The sequence below is a fragment of the Pteropus medius genome, unplaced genomic scaffold (assembly GCF_902729225.1).
Source record: "Pteropus medius unplaced genomic scaffold, Ma_sr-lr_union100, whole genome shotgun sequence".
Classification (NCBI taxonomy): Eukaryota; Metazoa; Chordata; class Mammalia; order Chiroptera; family Pteropodidae; genus Pteropus; species Pteropus medius.
Genome location: NW_024354502.1, coordinates 28,331,153 through 28,349,339, shown reverse-complemented (window position 1 = coordinate 28,349,339; position 18,187 = coordinate 28,331,153). Strand labels below are relative to the sequence as shown.

The 18,187-nt window shown below is 40.5% G+C and overlaps 1 protein-coding gene across 1 annotated transcript in view; it reads right to left on the bottom strand.

The window, feature by feature from the left end:
- The window catches only part of TACC1 (transforming acidic coiled-coil containing protein 1), an 89,242-nt gene extending 71,292 nt beyond the window's left edge, over window positions 1–17,950 (bottom strand). The window contains exon 1 of the mRNA XM_039853746.1: window positions 17,834–17,950. The gene's annotated coding sequence lies outside the window, so the exon portion shown is untranslated. The remainder of the gene's footprint in view (window positions 1–17,833) is intronic.
- Window positions 17,951–18,187: the final 237 nt, after the last annotated feature.

The following is an 18,187-nucleotide window of genomic DNA, read 5'->3' as shown; positions in this document are numbered from 1 at the left end:
TTGGAATGCCCTTTTCTGCTAACACACTTTTACCCTTCCAGATCCAACTCGAACCTCCCATCTATAACACTATCCTGCATCCTGATATTACATTTTTGTTGTTGTTGTTATTGCCTGTGTCCTTCATTAGAATGTAAACTCTATGAGGACAGGGAATTTATTTTGTTTTCATTGTTTCCCCAGCATCACTTGACACATAGGAGACTCTCATAGTTGCTGATAAATGCACTTACCTACATGCAGATTATCACCTTCCTTCCCAGTGTCCCTGTAACACTTAATTCCTCTAACATAGCATTTACCAATCTTATTTTGTAATTATCTCTTTACTTGTCTGCCTTTCCACTAGAATCTGAGTTCTTTAATGGCAAGAATATTTTCTTATCTCTGTAGACAAGCTTAATGCCTAGCACAGTGCCTGTATCCTGGCTTGTGTACAGTATTGGCTGAATGAATGAATAAATGAGCCTGTGGCTAGGCACACAGAATGGTGTTCAACATTAACTATCATTCTTGACTGGAAGCTCTAGGAGAATAAAAGTGTTTGTGGCTACATTTTGATGTTTCCAGAAAGGATCGGAAAACTCATAAAAAAGACATATTGACAACAGATCTCTCTTTTTTATGTTGAATTTTGACTTCCTGTGTTTACATTATCTTCACTGTAGTAGAGTCAGAGAGTTCCTAGAGTTCAGGATGCTGCCACATTGTAGATATATACTTCAGGGTATTTGGGAGTGGGAAAATAAACATTAATTAGTAAAAGTGTAGTGAGATTGGAATGGAGATTTTATGGGAAGGATTTCAAATAGCTGAAGAAAAGTTGACTCTTGGCAGATAACTTTTTTAAAAAGTTCAAATTCTTCACACATTTTATCTGGAATATTTTGGCAATGTGATTGAAGTGCCATTGATAATGCACACATAATTCTTGGTCCCCTCCAGAGGAGCCTTCAGCTTCTCCTACTGAAAAAAGTCTTTATTCTCAGTGGGTCATTCCAAGAGAAAATGGGAGGGGAAGTGACAGAAGAGAAGAGTAGAGATGGGAAAGTTGTCTTCCTACTGGGTGGACCAGATGGGCTGTTGAGTTATATTACTACTAGAGCAGAAAGGCACAGGGTAGTGCCACTAAAATGGTTTATAAAAAAAAGGAAAAAAGTGAAACCCACACTCTATCTTGTGATGTAGAAAAACTGAGATAATGAGGGGGGAAAGGAGTCTGTAAAATAATGTGAAACGTTGCCTATATGGGGCCCAATGTGCATCTCTACTGAGTTGCTTGTGTTTTTACTGGTTTTGCTCTCCTGGCTGATACAGAGACATTGGCCGTTGGGGCTTCAGACCCAAGGAAATGAAGACAGCGAAGAAGAAGCCTTGTCTTTGGGAAATAAACTTATGAGGGCTGAATTTTCATGGAAAATGCCCAGGATAGACCCAAGGACCTCTGATATATAATCACTGGTCCTCATGGAAACAAAGGCAAGATCTATTTCTCCCTCCTGGAGACTGGCTGCAGATTGCCAACAAAGGAATAGACTAGAAGGTATCTGCAGATCCTCTGCCTTATGTCCCTTGGTTTAAAATTCTTCTTGCTTTTTATACTTTAATTAAAAAACAAAATCAAAAAAGCCTCAGCATCCCTAATGAAGAGACAGAATTGTTCTCATGCAATCACAAGTTCTCTGAGGAAAATTATTTAAAAAATAGTAACACCTCCTCTCCCTGGATGTGGTTCTGAAGTTCTGCAGTCAGAGGAAAGCTGTAAGTGTGGACAACCCTGCGTTCATCTGACCCGTTGACTGAGCAAATAATGCCGGTTCTGGGGCTCAGAACCATTCACACAGATGAAGAGTTCTCTTTCAAGTGGAAGGCAGGAAGATAATGGCTGGGGAGCACTTAGTAATTTATTCGCTATGGAATAAAGGGAGAATAAAACCTGACTATTTTATGGTATCCTGTAGTTTCAGCCTAATGTGACCACAAAAGGAAAAGGAAGAGAAGAGAGGAGGGAGGGAGCTTACATTTTACAGTTCCTGGTAGGTACTCTGTTGAACATGATGGACAGCTGAGGTTGAAGGAGATATATGGCCTGTGGTGGAGCTTGGGAAGGGTAGTACTTGATATTCAGTGTTAAGGTTTCCATTTGTTGATTATAATTCTGTCAGTAAGGCATTTTTTTTTTTTAATGTTAAAAAAAGAGCGAAGAAAGAAAATTTAAGAAATGGAAATTCAAGATTGCCCCTGGTGTGGCAAAATATACCCTTCAGTGTCAAACCTTATCCCCTAGAATGATAATTAGGGTCTGTAGAAGGATGGGAGCTTACACGTATGGCATACCAGGGACCTTGCTTGGTTGTTGATAAAAGTAATCACAGTTAGTCCTCATAACAGTGGGAAATGATGGTAACAGTAGGTAATACTCATTGAGCACTTTTTATGTGCCAGACTCAGTTCTAAGTGCTTAAAATTTATTAACTAATTTAATATTCATCACAACTGCTTGGGTAGGCATTTTTAGTATCCTCAATTTATAAATGAGTAAACTGAAACATGGTAAGGTTAAACAGCTAGAAAATCGCAGAGCTAGGATTCAAACCCAGGTAGGCTAGCTTCAGAACTACAACATAGAGTTTAGCTTCTACATTACATTTCTTTAATTTTTACACTGTACACCCTATTTTAAGATGAAGTAACTGAGGTTTAGAGAGATAAGTGGTGTATCCAGTGTTTAAAACCAGTTCTGTCTTGATCACAAAGCTGATATTCAACACAGAGCTATTCCCCGCTACAATCAAGCCAACTAGGTAATACCCTTCAAAACAGGTATCTTGGGAAGTTACATACTTATCTCAGAGCTGCACCATCTTTTCTTTTTTGGAAATTATTTAAATGCCAATTTATAAGCCAAAAGATAAAATTGGACTTACTACTGAAGAGCCACGTATTGTTCTTGAAATCAGGTAGTGTGAGTGCTCTAATGTTCACCTTTTTTGGCTATTCCAGGCTCTTTGTCTTCTCGTATATAAAATTCAAAATAAACTTAAAATTTTCTTTCTTTCTTTTTTTTTTTAAATCTGTTTTGTTTTCTACAGGGATTATTTTTTAAAGTTTTGGTCAATGGGATGAAAACAGAAGTGTCAAGTTCAATGTTCAGGAAGTATCATTAATAGAAGTGAGGAGGTACTAAGGTCTGAATGTTGGTGTCCCTCAAAATTCATATGCTGAAGTCGTAACCCCCCAAAGGTAATGATATTAGGAGCTTGAGCCTTTGTGAAATGCTTAAATCATGAGGATGGAGCACTCATTAATGGGATTTAGTACCCTTACAAAAGATTCTCCAGAGAGATCCCTTGCTCCTTCCACCATGTGAGGACACAGAAGGCACTGGCTATGAACCAGGAAGAGGGCCTCCCTAGAATGCAAACATGCTTGTGCCCAGATGTTGGACTTCCAGCTTTCAAAACTGAGAAAAATAAATTTCTGTTGTTTACAAGCTACGCAGTTTGTGGTATTTTGTTATAGCAGCCAAAATGGACTAAGACAGAGGTGAGCCCTTTTTTGGTTCTTTCTTTTCCCTGATGGCTGAAGCCATGTTTAAACAGCCATGTTTAACCCTGATGTTGAAAGGGCCTGAATCCATGACTCCCTGGAGCCTCTGAGCCTGCCCTGGATCGCCTACCTACAGATTTCTTTTATATGACAGAAAAACAAATAATATATCAATTAGCCACTAATATTTTGATTTACGTGAGCCTCAGCCAATGAAAATCCTAATTAACATTCTGGTCATCAAATTGGGGAGTAAAAGAGTCTCATTATCTTGTAGTAAAACCACCTACACCTAGAAGAACTGTATTACTTAGCAGCCTTCCAGCAACCACTCCATCTTACGCTATAGATAAAGAGTGCTACGTAAATTAGCCCTAACCTTAATATAGGCAAACCTCATTTTATTGTGCTTTGCTTTATTGCACTTCCAAGATATAGCATTTTTTATAAATGAAAGGCTTGTGGCAACCCTGCATCCAGCGAGTCTATTGGTGCCATTTTTCCAATAGCGTTTACTCACTTCGTATCTCTGTGTCACATTTTGGCAATCTTTTCAATAATTCTGTTCAAATTTTTTTTCATTATTATTATATTTGTTATAGTGATCAGTGATCAGAGATCTTTGATGCTTCCAACGCAGTTCTTTTGGGGTGCCACGACCATGCCCATATGCGATGGCAAACAACTGATAAATGTTGTATGTGTTCTGACTGCTCCACCAACTGGCCATTTCCTGGCTCTCTCCCTCTCTTCAGGTCTACCCATTCCCTGGGACACAATAACATTGAATTTAGGCCAATTAATAACCCTACAATGGCCTCTAAGTGTTCAAGTGAAAGGAAGAGTCACAAGTCTTTCACTTTAAATCAGAAGCTAGAAATGATTAAGCTTAGTGAGGAAAGCATGTCGAAAGACAAGACAGGCTGAAAGTTAGGTCTCTTGTGCCAAACAGTGAGCCAAGCTGTGAATGAAACGGAAAAGTTCTTGAAGGAAATTAAAAGTGCTACTCTAAAGAATACATGAATGATAAGGAAGCAAAACATCTTCATTGATATGGAGAAAGCTTCAGTGGTTTGGATAGATCAAACCAACGATAACATTCCATAGTCCAAAACCTAATCCAGAGCAAGACCCTAACTCTCTTCAATTCTATGAAAGCTGAGAGGGGGGTGAGGAAACTGCAGAAAAAAATTTTGAAGCTAGCAGAAGTTGGTTTATGAGGTTTAAGAAAAGAAGCCGTTTTCCGTAATGTAAAAGTGCAAGGTAAAGCAGTGAGTGCTAATATAGAAGCTGCAGCAAGTGATCCAGACCATCTAGCTAAGATAGTGAAGGTGGCTACACTAAACAACAGATTTTTAAAGTAGATTAAACAGCTTTATATTGGAAGAAGATATCCACTAGGACTTTGAGAGCTAGAGAGGAGAAGTCAGTGCCTGGCTTCAAAGTTCGAAAGGACAGGCTGACTCTCTAGTTAGAGACTATATAGCAGGGGAGTTTAAGTTGAAGCCAGTGCTCATTTACCATTCTGAAAATTCTAGGATCCTTAAGAATTATGCTAAATCTACTCTGCCCGTACTGTATAAATAGAATAACAAAGCCTGGATGACAGCACATCTGTTTACAACATGGTTTACTGAATCTTTTGAACCCACTGTTGAGACCTAATGCTCAGAAATATTCTTTCCTAAATATTACTGCTCATTGACAATGTACCTGGCGACCCAAGAGCTCTGATTGGGATGTACGAGATTAATGTTGTTTTTATGCCTGTTAACACAACATCCATTCTGCAGCCCATGGATCAGGAGTAATTTTTACTTTCAAGTCCTCTTATTTAAGAAATACATTTTGTAAGGCTATAGCTGCCATAGATAGTGATTCCTTTGATAGGTCTTGGCAAAATAAATGAAAAACTTTCTGGAAGGGATTCACCATTCTAGATACCATTAAGGATATTTGTGATTCACGATAAGAGGTCAAAATATCAACATTAACAAGAGTTTAGAGAAGTTGATTCCAACCCTAATGAATACCTTTGAGGGGTTCAAGACTTCAGTGGAGGAAGTAACTGAAGATGTGGTAGAAATAGCAAGAGAACTAGAATTAGAACTAGAGCCTGAAGATGTGACTGAAGTGCTGCAATCTTATGATAAAACTAATAGCCGAGGAGTTGCTTCTTCTGGGTAAACAAAGAAAGTGGTTCCTTGAAATGGAAACTACTCCTGCTGAAGATGCTGTGAAGATTGTTGAAATGACAACACAAGGATTTAGAATATTACGTAAACTTAGTTGGTAAAATAGTGTCAGGATTTGAAAAGATTGACTCCAATATTGAAAGAAGTTCTACTTTGAGTAAAATGCTATCGAACAGCATCACATGCTACAGTGAAATCATTCATAAAAGGAAGAGTCAATTGATGCAGCAGACTTCACTGTTGTCTCATTTTAAGAAATTGCCACAGCCACCCCAACCTTTAACAACCACCACCCTGATCACACAGCAGCCATCAACATCAAGGCAAGACCTTCCACCAGCAAAAAAAATTATGACTTGCTGAAGGCTCGGATGATGATTAGCATATTTTAGCAATAAAATATTTTTAAATTAAGGTATGTACATTGTTTATTAGACATAATGCTATCACACACTTAAAGGACTACAGTATAGTATAAGCGTAACTTTTATATGCACTGGGAAAGCAAAAGATATGTGTGACTCACTTTATTGTGAAATTTGCTTTATTGCGGTGGTCTGGAACTGAACCCGGAATATCTCCAAGGTATGCCTATACTTCCTGAAATTTAGCTTGATTGAATCTATCCATAAAACCTCCCCCAGCCATCACTGCTAAGCAAAATTATGCCCTATCACAAAAGAACTTCCTCTAACTTAATGTTTTCATTCTCTTCTCCCTTATGCAGTCCTGAGTGATTCATTCATTCACTCACACACTCATTCATTCAACAAACATAGATAAATGCCTACCTTGATGACTGTCTTAATCTGAATTCATCTTTGCAAAAATGTTAGATGAGGTGAGAGTTGCCTGAGACCTGCCACCAGACTCTAGATGACCCTCTTGCAAATCTATACCCTAGTTCCACTTCATCATTGTTTTGGCACTGCCTAAACATAAGAAAAAAATCAAAACTAAGTGAACAATTCTTAGTACAGAGCTGGAAAGGCCCTTAGAGGCCACCTAGTTCCACCTTCTTATATTAATATAAGTGAACCAAGGCCATGACACTAGAGACATCCAAGGTTACAGAGATAGTGCCAAAGCTGGAACCTGGACTCAGATTTCCCCAGCCCTACCACGTCCTTTGTTCTTTCCTCGATCCTTATTTCCTTCATTCACACTTAACCCAAATACAAAGATTACATATCTGTTATTTTGATTAGAAAATTTTTAAAAATATATTTAAAAAACCATCCCACTTAGAGTCAGTGTCAAAGAGAGAAATTCCATTTGTCTTTGAATTTATTCTTAGTTTACTCGGAAGAGTGAACGTGCCAGGCTGGGATCTTTTCTCTGGCCTTCAAACCCTCGGGACTGAAGACAATTAAGTCAGGTGAAAGTCACATGCTTACTTACAAGGTAGATTTTCAGTGCAAGTTTCTAGCCAAACACATTTTGCCTAAGGTCAATTCTCAGAAATTCCTCTATTATTCCACCAGCCACTCTGTGTGTTACTGTTCTCTAAAACTGTGCCAGCAAAACTGAATTCTGGCAAGAACAAAAATATATCTTTATTCCCTGTTTAAAGGTGATGCAACTGTCACCTCTAATAAGCTGGCAGTTTCCAGAAGAGAGCTCGTGCTTCCAACCTGTGACCCTGCTCTCCTGCTGTGGAAACAGCTGCCAAGCTCACAATTCATTCTGTCTTCTCAGGGAGAGGAATGAAAGCACTTTAAATTTTAAATAAAAAAAAAGAACACTTTCTTTTTTTTTTCATTTCATTTACTTGTCATTTCTAGTCCTAAATAATGGTTCAGGGACAGTATACCCTTAGTTTCCTTTTCACTGATTTTTTTTTTTTAAGCAGACTATTTTTTGTGCCTTGGCGTTATTTTCAGAAACATTACGTGCCTATAATTCATACATCCTGAACTCAGTAACCGCAGGTGTCTTCTTGAAATACTAACTCTTAGTACTTTTTGGGGTCTCATGCGGCTTTGGAATAGTGACTTGGAACAACCTTTGGGTATTTAAACATGGACTCCAACCCTGCTATCTGGTCCTGGAAGTGGAAGGTAGGGAGAGTTCATCCACGAGTACTTTCTTTCCACTCTCTGACCCAGCAGGTTCTGGCTTTAGTCACTCCACCGAACAATGACAAAGCAGACAGGAAAACTGAAAGCTGGTATGAGTCCTGACAGCTGGGGTTGAAGGCACTTTAATTTGTGAAACTTAGAAATTAAAATCAGTATGCATGGTTCATTGTATAAAAATAAAATCATGGATATATATTAAAAAAAAAAAAGCTCCTGTTCTCTGCCTGGGCAAAACAGAGTCTATGAAGGCTGAAAATGCTGCAAAAAAAGCAGAAGCAAACTTCAAAGAAAATCTCTAAAAAGAGACAAAGTAAATATAAAAAGTTCCTTAGGTTTGGAAGTGAAGATTGTCCTAAGAAGTCATGTGGAGACTTTAATTATTTATCTTAAGACATTTGCGAGCCTGACAGAACTGCCAAGTTACGAGAATAAAACAGCCTTTTATTCTTAAGCAGGTTAAGTAAAAGGAAGAGTAAGCACAGGTAGAACAGAACATCAGAGTCACTCTTTCTTCAGGAAGTCTGAATGTTTTCCATTTTCCTACAGAGAAAGACCAAAATGTGCTAGAATGACTCTGCACCTGCAGATGATAATGGCAGGGCACCCATAGGCATGGGAGTTAGGATAGAGGAAATTAAAACTATCATACCTTGCCAGGTATGGTATATGTATAGATCAGTAGGGAGTGCTGTTATTTTGCTTTTCCCATGGTCCAGGGAGGGGACATGTCCAATCGGGATTTGGTTTGTATAGTCTTAGCTTTGAGTTTTTCAACTTTCAACTCACAAACTTTTTGTCTATGCTCAGATTTGTGGTCCACATTGCTATTGAAACTGTAACCATTTTCTTGATTATCTGGGATTTTAAAAGGTGTGGGCAGCAGATGTGGGAGCCATAGACTCCATCTTTTGGCTCCCTAACACCTCCATGAATAGTCCCTGGGAGAAAAGAGGAGCTCTGATCCTACCTCTAGGACAGAGCAGGGCATAGATGATCAGGGCAAGAAGGGAAGCAGGGGCTTGAGCAAGATGGAATGAATGTGAGAAATGGAACACCTGCATTGCCTGGATCAAACCAGGCTGAAGGACAGTCATAGAGCGGAAGAGCTGAAAGGGTCCAATGCAATCATCCAATTCCAAATCTCACCTGATGCAGGAATCTTCTGTTCAAGATTCCTGACAAATGGTTGGCCAACCTCTGCTTATAAATTTCCAAAGATAATTCTGGTAGACAGAGTTGCAGCACTCAGATCCTTCTCCAAGAAAGGATTTAGCAACTCAGCTTCAAGGAATGTGGTTAGCTGATTATCTCCAGCTGTTAGTGTCTTCAGGGTCTGCCTCTGCTTTTGAGCGAGAACCGTCTTCCTTGGCAGTCCCCAGCCAATGCTGAGCTAGGTGGTAGTATAAAGGCCTGGTCATTTCTGCCCAGCATGGGGTCCCTCTCATAAGCAATCTTTGCTTTGGAGTGCTGCATTGGTCAGGCAGAGACTTAGTCCAGCCTGCATCACAGATCCTGATGCCTAATCTTGCTTTTGCTCCTTTTCCTTTCTTAGGTTTTAGTCCTCAGTAACCCTTAATACATGAAACACAGGGGATTTTTTAGGGCGTGAAACTAATATATGTGATACCATAATGGTGGGAACATGACACTACATATTTGTCAAAACCCATAGAACTTTACAGCACAAAAAGTGAACTTAATGTGTACAGATTAAAGAAAAATTATTTAGGAGATCAGGGGACCCCAGGATGGAAAGAAGACTGTGACAAAACAATCTGACTGTTACAAATGCATGAAACAACTTCACTGAAGAGGCCGAGGAGGAAAAGGTGCTGACCTAACTAACTGGAAATGACTGGAGTCCGTAAGACTAAAGGCAAAAGAAATTGTACATAAGCACTGTAATCTAACTGATAAAGTTGTTTCCCATGGGAGTAGATGTTAACAATTTTGATACCAGTATACATGCATATTGTAATTGAACAATGAAGTAAATGGATGGCAGATGGTGGGACCCACGTTTCTCATTGTGGAAATGGGAGGTTATAGATGAGCAAAAAGAGGTCTAAAAAGATCCATGTGGTAATGGATTAGAGTTGGAGACATCAGTATGAATTCACATTTTGCTTAATTTAGATTCAGATGGTTACATACAGAAATAGTTATAAATGTGTGTATATACACAAGTTGGTATATACATATAAACTTCCTGCTCTATCAGCTGAGAGGGCCTAGGAGCAACAGCATCTCAGTAGCAGCAAGCACACTTAGCACTTGCACCTTGGTTTTTCAATACCATTTTTCAATAAAAGGAACCAGGGCTACTTGGAGAAATGATTGATTCTAGGAACTATAGGCAGGAACTATATAATGAGCCAAGAGCATCTTAAAATTCTAGAAAGTAAAGAAGTGCTCAAAAAAAAAACAACAACAAACAAACCAACAAACAAAAGCAACACCAAAACCCACATTGGTGGGAGTATAACAAAGAGACACAGAAGCCATATGAAAGAATCCCCAATGGCCAAAGCTGGAACAAACTGAGCAATAAAATTAATAAGTTAGTATCAGACTATAACCTGAAGTACAAAATAATATGCAGGAGTTTCTACTAATAAACATAAATGATTTAACAAATAAATAAATCAAGATAAGAGACAAATCTTTCATGAAGAATTCCAAATAATTTATGTAGATACTCCACCCTCAATGAGGCAATGCTTTACTCTCCATTCTTTAAGCATGGGCTATGCCATAGTGTCTTCCTTCCGAACAGTACAGTATGAAAATAGGGGAAAAGAATGACTTTACAGTGGAGAAATCTGACAAACATTACCTCAGCCAGGTAATCAAGGTTAACACTAACAGTGACAAGCCATGTTGATAGTGTGTACCCTTGATATGATGCAGTGAATTGGCTTTTACTTCTGTGGTCTTCCTCCCCAAAAAATATAACCTTAGTGTAGTCATGAGGAAAAATAAGATGAATCCCAACTGAGACATCCTACAAAATACTGGATCAGCAGTCTTCAGAACTTTCAAAGTCATTAAAAGCAAAGTAAGTCTGAGAAACTGTCAAGCCAAGAGTACTCTAGAGAGTCATGACTAGATTTTTCTTTCTCTAATAAACAAAGCCACATGAATCAGTCAAGACCCTGGCAGGTAACACTCTCCAAGTCAAAAGTTTAATAAAGGGACTATTGACCAAAGTCTGAGTAAAGTTTGGGAGACCTCGAGAGATAGTACAGTTCTCCAGGGTTATACAGTGGGGAAGACTCTGCTTCTGTCTTAGGCCTAAAGGGTCAGGGGGATAGAGCTGTGTGGAGAGGGACATCTGACAGAAGTTACAGTCTTAGTCAGAAGATGCAACTAGCCCATGACAATCCAGCCGGAAAGGAGCAAGGGCAATAGATACCTTCAGATCACTCTCTTCAATCCCTCTGATTTTCCACCCATGGCTTCCATTGGCTGAACCTAACTGGAAGCCAAATGCAAAGGAACTATTCAGGTGAGCCTCCTGGGCACAAAGGAGAATGGAGAAGGATGGAGAGTGGCTTTGTAAGGGCAAATGGAAATATCCAGCACTCAAGAAGTTTTAATATCTTCTCAAGACCATCGACATAACAGATTGGTTTTGCGAGATGGAAGAGCCTTGGACCTTAGCTCTGTGACTTTGGGCAAGTCACTACTTCTCTAGGCCTCATTCTTCTCATCTGTAAAATGAAGAGTTTAGACTAGAAAGTCTCTGAGCTCTCTTTCAATCCTATAACGCATGATTCTAGAAGCGAACTAAATGCCTTAACAGGCTATGGCTGATACGTGCCTAGAGTCCTGACAGCTGTTTATTTACTGAAGTATATGCAGCCTTCTTTTTTCCATGACGCATCTCTGCATCTGTGCAAGGCTGTGCAGTGCATGCTGGTTACTGAGCCACTCCATGGAAAGGAGCAGGCTGTACTCTCTCACCGATGCAGACATATCATAATCATGCTGGAATAGGAAACTCGAGACTAGAAAATCAGCCTGGGCTCTGGACAGCCAACTGTAGGAGGTGAAGAGGCAGGCAGAAAGGCAAGCCACTAACCCAATAGCCGGGTCACTAGTCAGTGGGCACGCCTGCTTGTTCCTGAAGAAAACTGGAAGGGGCCTCGGCAGCTGGCAGCAGTTGGTGCAGCCCCCAGGCTGGCCCAATAACTTGATTGACAAGCCCAGCAAAGGATTGGCTGCCAGCAACCACACAGATGGTAATAATTAGCCAGAAAGTCAAACTATGGAAAGTTCCAAGGGTCCAGGGGAGCCCAACATTAAACAATGAACATGTAAGCCATCCCCTGCTGCTTTGGGACATTTTATTCTGTATTGTGTCTGGTTTTTCAACTTCTGCATGCTTCTGTTTCTTGAAACCTCTTTTTGAAAGTAGAGGGTGAGGCTAAGGAAAAGAATATCCCTATTATCTCTCCAGGGATGAAAGTGCAGAAGGGATAAATCCCCTTCCCCCAAAGCCCCCCATAAATCTTGGGCAGCCTGGGATATACAACAGATTTCCTCCCTTTTTCTAACTCCATCCCTAGTCATTAAGCTAGGACTCTCCATAACTACTGATGAGCCCCACATGGGTACTGGTTTATAGTGTGTGTAATTTGGGAAGAGGTGGGCATCTAAGAAGGATCTATATTCCAGAATCTTTATCCCCTCCCCTACAAACTGTTAATTGATTCCTAAATTCCATTGTCATCTTGTTTCCAGAATAAAAATAAATTTTTGTTGTAAACACACCCACACTTGGGAGGTGAACGCTTTAAGACAGTTCAGTGCAGTAAGAGTCTGAAAGGCCTTATCAGAGAAGAGGAAAGGGAGTCTGGATGTGAGAGGCTGAGAAGGTGGGTAGATAGATAAAGGGCCAATGCGAAAAGAGAAAAGGACAAAGACAGTGCTCTAGGCACTGAGGAAGGACATCACATACTTCACACTGCTGCCTAGAGCTGTCCTGGTTGTGTCCGAACTCTGAATGTTTTGAGAATTCAGTAAGCAGTTTCTCTAACAAGTAACACATAAAAAGCTTGCTATCTGGACCTCAGAGCCTCAGAAAAGAGTTTGTCTTTCCAGCTTTGAAGCGGTTGACAACTGTGGTGTGGTTAGCAGGGGCCGGGGGAGTCTCCCTACTCCAAATGCTTCTCCTCTTCATCATCACTCTAAAAGTCTCTCACTAGAGCCATACCTGCATATCAATTCACTTATTAATCACTGTCTAATGGTTTGCTAAAAGTCAAGCACTGGTCAAAGAGGGTTTGGATGGACAACGAATCAGAGGGTTAATTTTAGATATGGGATACTGAGAGTATTAGGAGAAGCAGCAGGATACAGCGGGAGGCCACTGCTGGGACCTTCTCTGTGTTGTCAGAATTGACAGAGATCCCTTGAGGAAGGAGGGAAAAATCCTGGTAAATCGGGGCTGCTGACAGTGCACTGAGAAAGATTAAGAAGACAAGACAACCGGCTTCACGGGTTTACCCACAGCTGGCACTGCCTGGCACAGTTTGCTTGCTTAGATGTCCAGGCCATTTGCATCTTCTGCCCCCTGTTCTCCCAAATGTCTACAAGTGTTTTCCTCAGACCTCATGCACCTTATTGCTCCCTCCATTTACTTCCAAATAACACCGACCCTTGAAAAACACTGGAGTTAGGGGCACAGTTGAAAATTTACATGTAACTTATGACTCCCCAAAAACTTAACTACTAATAGCCTACCATTGCTCGGAAGCCTTAAAGATAACATAAAGTTGATAAACACGTATTTTGTATGATACCGTATCATATACCATATTCTTCTTATAAAGTAAGCTAGAGAAAAATGTTATTTAAAAAAATCATAAGAAAAAATACATTTATAGTATTTATTGGAAAAAGTCTGCATATAAATAGACCAGCATAGTTCAAACTTGTGTTGTTCAAGGGTCAACTACACGACACTCTTCAAGCAAATCTAAATGGCTTAAGTCATAGAGGCTTAGATTTACTAGAGCCATAATGTAAGTTTTAAGCACCCATACCTAAACCAGACAGTCCCGAGTTACAATCCCAACCCTAGCACTTACTGGCTATGTGTGTTTTTGTGCATATAATTTCCTTTTCCAGATTTTGCTATCTTCATTTGTAAACCGGGGATAGTAATAGTACTCACACGATAGGTGTTTATGAGGATTAAACAAATGAGATAATGCATATGAAGTACTTGGCAAAAGGCCTGGCTCATAGAAGGTGTTCAATAAATGTCAGTCATTAATTTATTTCTTGTCTAATTTACTTCCAGCAAAGGTTGGCCAACTGATGCACGCTACTTTCAAAATCATTGCAAATTTTATCTAAACTTAGGCTGTGCTCACAAGTTTGTTCTTTGAAAAAGCCACAAAATTCTTTTGTAAGTCATGATCTCCTTACTGTTTTTTTTAAACAGCTATATTTAGCTTTTAAATTTTATATCTCAGCTTGAAATCCTAAAGTCATCTTTCCAAAAATATGAGTGGTTCAGCCAATGTCATTTAGTCATTGAAAAACAAGCATTTTTTTTTTTTGAAATAACAATAGATCTAACTGTTGGGACTAATTTCCAGAACTACAAAGATAAATTATACTTCATTTAATCAAAGGACTGAATTTGGCAAGCCTAACCCTAAAGACTTGTTGTTTCAGTTCTACCCCTTTAATCCCTAAGAGAACATCTAAGCTCTTTCTCACAGATCCTAAATTGTCTCGCAGGGACCCTGGGTCCTTCCTGGCTGAGGTCCAGGCACAACAGTCCCCTCCCCAGCTCACAGTTGAAATTGTTGGTTCCTATTTTACAGTCTCAAACACAGCTACTTCTTATTTTAAGACTGCCGCCCAACTGCTTTAACTAAGGTTAATCCAACAACCTCTTTTACACGTTTATTGAGTGCTTACTATGTGCCAAACACAGTTCTAAATGTTTTAAGTGAACTGTCTTTTTGTCTTCATAATATCTTTGTAAAATAGATAGTGTCGTTTTTCATCCTTCTACATAAATGTTTTAAGTGAACTGTCTTTTTGTCCTCATAATATCTTTGTAAAATAGATAGTGTCGTTTTTCATCCTTCTCCATAAGATATCATTATTTTGATAATTTTCCTAAGATTGCCTAGCTAATATGCGGTAGAGCTAGGATTTGGACCTCAGAGGAGAGGTCAAATTTATCGGGGAAACAGTTTAGACAAGAATTCTAACTACTTTTTCACAGTGGCACCCTTCCTCCATGGAACATTCTTTCCTGGCCCTGTCACTGTGTTCCTCCCAGCCTACTCTCGGGGGCATCCTTTGCCAAAAGTATGAAAGAATCATACTTACATAATATCCCTTTTTACCTCTGTCAAACAGAGCTGCAAAAATATTAAAGGCAGTGTACTCAGATTCAGGGGATGGAGCTCCAATCTCGCCTTCACTACTAACTGGCTGGGTGACCTTAAGCAAGTTGCTTAATGTCTCTACCTTTAGATTCTTCATCAGCAGAGTGAGGATTATGCCCAAGGCTGCCTTATAGGGCTTTTGTGGAGAGAAGATGAGCTAATATGTATAATGTGCTCAGCATAAGGCCTGGCTCAATAAGAAAGCTGTTACCATTAAGGAAGATCAATAATAGCTTTTATGATTATTAATCATTCAGTCCATAATTGTGAGCAGAAGTGAGAAGGGCACATTCAGACAAGAGTCAGACAGAGGTCAGGTTGTAATCTAAGCTCTGTGGAGCCCTGCCCCTTGTCTATCCCTGCGTGTGAGGATGGGCTGCCTTAGATGAAAGAGCTCACCTCCTGAGCCTGGCTGGCACATGCTTCCAGTGAGCTCTCCAGGGCAGGAGATAATCATTAAATAGGAGGTGGATGGGGAGAACTAAGTAAGAGCACAGACAGGGGCAAGCTAGAAATTGCTCTGTAAGTCAGCTCTGTTCCATAGCAGCCATAGTTTTCAGCCTAGACAAAACATTCCTTGTTCCTGGCCAGCAGTTCTGAAAATTTTTCAGAACTTTCTTTCAACTAGGCAACGCAATATATACGTCAGGTAAAGACACTTTGTTGGAGGAGGGAAGTGGCTGCTCCTGGAGCACCCACAGGCTCCTGGTTGCACTCATCTCCAAAGGGTACCCTGCGCCCCTTCTGAAGGGTAATGATGTCCTTAGACCACACCTTAAGAAACATTTTTCTAAGAGAAATATATATATATGTAAGACACAAACCCTGCCCTTAGGGAGCTTAGAGTCTAGTGAGCTGGTAGCTACAGTCTTGTACTACTAGCTAGCAAGTGAGCTCCAATGCCCCTGGTGGAAAGTACAAACCTAAAAAGACATTGTTGCTGCCTCTTACAGAACCCTGAGGCTTTTCAGTTGCAAGGGATCCCTCCATGTTCAAGTTGCAAATTCTCGGAACTGGGAAGAGCAATCTTGCATTGTTCACCTGCTTCAGTAAAATAATCTTTTAAATTTAATTTACCTTTCACAACACCTCTTCGAGGTGGGGTTATTATTATTCCATTTCACAGATAAGAAAACTGAGGCTCCAAAGTCACCTAGCTAGACAATGCTGGAACCAAGATTCAAACCCCCCATCTTCTTAGTTTCAGGGCATGGCAGCATGAGCTCCAGACTGAGGCTACTCAGTTCAGATCTCTCCTCTGCCACTTACTAGTTATGTCTCCAGCCTCAATCATCTCATCTGTAAAGTGGGGATGATGATGATGACACCTACCACTTTTAGAATGGTACATGGCACTCAGCAAATGCTCAACAAGAGTTAGTGGCTGTCTTGGGATCACCAACTAATAGGTTATGACTAGTTTTGTTGAATTCATTCTATTTATTTAGCCTGTAGGGAAGAGTGCATGGCAACATGTAGCTAAAGAGCAAAATGTGTGGTTCAAAGGAGTCAAAGCCATAGGAGCACAGAGAAAGCGCATTTGAAATGCCACATTTATGACTGCTTCATAAATTTTCAAGCACTCCTTGTGCAGAAGCCATGCTGAGTCCTGAGTCAGTCCAACGTCAGCACATATGTTGCCAAAGCTAGCTTTTCAGTGATGACTGCTGAGAGCATGTCCCTGAGGAAGCCGAGGGCCACATGCAGCTTTCTGGTAGACCTGTTATCTCTGCCACAACCAGTTCCATTTAATATAGTAGGGCTCTGCCCATCGATGCATAGGGGTGTTGCTCAAGGTACCACATCTCCATGCCTGGAAGGACAGTTCAAGTTGTGTCCCCATCCATGATAGTGGGTGGGAGAGAAGGAAAGAGAGAGCACCATGGGGCCAGAAGAATACATGACCCAGGTTCTGAGAAACAGCTGGACCCCAGTTCTTCATGGCAAACATGCCTTTTCCTAGACCTTCCAGTTCAGTCGTTTCTCTCTGAATCTATTCAGAGCTGAGGATACTTATGAATGTTCCTTGACATTCCAGGGACAAAAAGAAAGAAGGAAAGAAGGAAGGAAGGAAGGAAGGAAGGAAGGAAAAGGAAGGAAAAGAAGAAGAAGGAAAGGAAGGAAGGAAATAAGGGAGGAAGGAGAAAAGGAAGAAAAGAAGGAAGAAGAAAGAGATAGAGAAAGAAAGGAAGAAGAAGAAAAGGAAGAGAAAAGAAGAAGAAAAGAAAAAAAAAGAAAGAAAGAAAAGAAAAGAAAAGAAAAAAGAAAGAAAGAAAGAAAGAAAGAAAGAAAAGAAAGAAAGAAAGAAAGAAAGAAAGAAAGAAAAATAAATTAGAACATTCTCAGAATTCTGCCATAACACTTTCCTCGCCAGAACTCAAAATATGTGCTTCCAGGGACCCAGGAATTAAAGTTAAATTTGGAAGGAGAGTGGGAAAAGAAATGCCTGACCTTAGCTCCTGAGCCTACCCACCCACGACACACACCCATCAGCGAAAATGCCCTCAGCCCAAGACTGAAAAGACAAGAGCCTTGTTTTGCTCAATAAATGTCAAACGATCTCAAGAATGTCCAGTGCCCTGGTCCCTACCTCTTCGGCCGCCGTCCCAGGGTCGTTTCTCTCTGGCTTTCGCATCACCTGCTACAGCCGATCCATCATCTCTACTTGGGAAGCCGAGCGCCACTGGTCAGGGAGGGGTTCCGCGGAAGGAAGGGGAGGGCAGGACTGAGATCATCGACGTGGGGAGGGGATGGTCTCCGAACCAAGCACTTGGTTACAGGGAAAAGGATGTTTTGTAATTTTTGGCTCGAATTTCCAGAGGCAGAACAGGAAATGTCCACTGGAGCTGAGATCTCAAGAGAGAAATCCACTAGAGTCTGCCTTGAGAGCGAGACCTTTCCCAGCGCCCGAGTGCCCCAGTGCCCGCAACTGCGGGCCCGTCTG